The sequence below is a fragment of the Pleurodeles waltl genome, chromosome 11 (genome assembly GCF_031143425.1).
Source record: "Pleurodeles waltl isolate 20211129_DDA chromosome 11, aPleWal1.hap1.20221129, whole genome shotgun sequence".
In the NCBI taxonomy this organism is placed as follows: Eukaryota; Metazoa; Chordata; class Amphibia; order Caudata; family Salamandridae; genus Pleurodeles; species Pleurodeles waltl.
Window position 1 is genome coordinate 808,058,757 of NC_090450.1, and position 2,583 is coordinate 808,061,339.

Sequence of the window (2,583 nt, forward strand, 5' to 3'; positions counted from 1 at the left end):
CTTCCTGAAAGTGTTTCCTGGCCCCCGATCGCAGCACAGCTGCGATCGGGGTCCAAGAAACACCACTAGACACCAGGGATTTCACTTGGGGGGGGTCGGCTTTTTAAAAAGGTAGGTGCTCCCTTAAAGAAAAATAAATGGACAGGGGGTCGCCTGTGGGCAGGGCGACCCCCTGTGGGGGCAATATTTTTTTTAGTTGTTGTAGGGTTTCCCTGGGGGCCATTTTGGCCCCCAAGGAAACCATACAACAACAAAAAAAAAATAGATCTTTATATATATATATATATATATATATAGATAGATATATCTATGTAGATATATATATGTACATGGATAGATCTATAGATATATATAGATATATGTGTATATATATATATATATATATATATATATATATAAAACACTCCACTTGTGGCGTTCCCTTTCGGCACCTGAACGTCAACGGTGCTATTCCTCATATGCACGCCATCGCGTATTATATTACACACTTCTCTTCCGTGGATATAGGAAAAAGGCAGCACTCCACAGCCACAACGAATTCAATCATGTTTATTCACCTACAGGGACGCGTTTCGGCGTAGATAGATATATATATAGAGATAGATCTATATATATATATATATATATATATATATATCACTTTTGTCAATATGTGTGTGGTTTCCCTGGGGGCTGCGATCGGCCCCCAGGAAAACCAGACCCACATATAAAAGTGATATATATATATATATATATATATATATATATATAGATTTGCCACCAGTTGTCTTGCAGTTGCAGCTTGCGTCTCCAAAGCAATGCACATACTTCAACTGACGCTTTTCAACTGTAGCTTTTAGGCAGAAATAAAAAAGTCAAGTAAGTATTGTGATTATGTTTCTGCTACAAAAGGGTCCGACTTGTCTAGTGGTAGTTTTAGTGCCATAAAGAAGCGCAGAAGGTTTATATGCCTACTGCAAAGAGCAAATCTGTATTTTATGTAAATAGCTGAGTACATTAGTAAAGTCAGCCATTACCTGCGCTATAATACAAATGAAATGTATGTCCGGGGTGGAGAGCGGCTATGGAGAAATGTAGGGGAACTTTTGCTAGGTGGTAATGAGGGAATCCGAGGAGGAGGGAGTGGGAGCACCAATAATGATTGTTGGACTGGGCGCAGGAGGTGCTAAAGACTGTGACGAATGGTATGTGACAAGGTGTTTTTTGAGTGTCTTGAAAGAACGTGCTGATTGAGGGAAGAAGCGCAGGTAAGGTGGCCTCTACTTATCTCACACACACCATCGATTTTGTGACTGTCTACGTAGGCTAGTGTTTTAAAGCAACAGTTTAGCCAATAGCAGAGATGGCATCTTGATGGATGACTGCTGCCGTCACTCGGGTTATAGAGGACAGCTCTGACATAGGATCAGAGAATGAGACATCATATACTGAGACAGCATCTGAGGGATAGGACAATGGCGCAGACTCTGGGAGTGATTTTTCAGTCTGAGGAGTCCCATTCGATAACTCCTCTTCCAGTACATTATGAGGGAGGTGATGAGGACAGTCCTGCTGTCCCTTCACAAGAAGTCTGTGCAACTGGGTAATAGTGGGTTAGCCCAACCCAGAGAGCAGGTGAATGCGGCGGCAGGCAGAGAGAGAGAGTGCTCTCTTGGGAGCTCCCCAATTTAGTTCAGCCCCAAATTCCACCGCCCAAATCGTATTGTGGAGACATCAAAAATTATCTATCGCAAAACAAACTGGTTTTGTAAGGCAGGCACCTGTGTTTTTGGTCCTGGGTTCGGCAGCAAAAATAGAGAAACACACTAAACACAAACATTTCTGGAAACTAGACATTCGGGGGAGTCCACAGAGGTGTGACTTGTGTGGATTCCCCAAAGTTTTCATACCCAGAATACCCTGCAAAGCTGAAATGTTGAATAAAAACTCTAATTTTCTCGCATTTCTGTCACACAAACTACAGGAATATGCTGGGATCCACAAAATTCCTACCACCCAGTGATTCCTCACCTGTCCTGATAAAAACACTACCCCACTTGAGTGCCTACACCTAGTGCCTGCGTCAGGAATGGATCACCCCAGGGTCAACAGCTGCCTCATGTAAGGACTAACATTGACCGTTGTGTGATCTATTCCTGTCGCAGGCAACAGGCCTACCCATACAAGTGAGGTACCATTTGTATCGAGAGACTTGGGGGAACGCTGGGTGGAAGGAAATTTGTGGCTCCTCTCAGATTCCAGAACTTTCTGTCACCGAAATGAGAGGAAAAAGTGTATTTTTGGCCAAATTTTGATGTTTGCAAAGGATTCTGGGTAACAGAACCTGGTCAGAGCCCCACAAGTCACCCCATCTTGGATTCCCCTGGGTTTCTAGTTTTCAGAAATGCGCTGGTTTGCTAGGTTTCCCCAGGTGCCGGCTGAGCTAGAGGCCAAAATCCACAGGTAGGCACTGTTTTCTATGAAAAAATGTGATGTGTCCACGTTGAGTTTTGGGGCATTTCCTGTCACGGGCGCTAGGCCTACCCACACAAGTGAGGTATCATTTTTATCGGGAGACTTGGGGGAACGCTGGGTGGAAGGAAA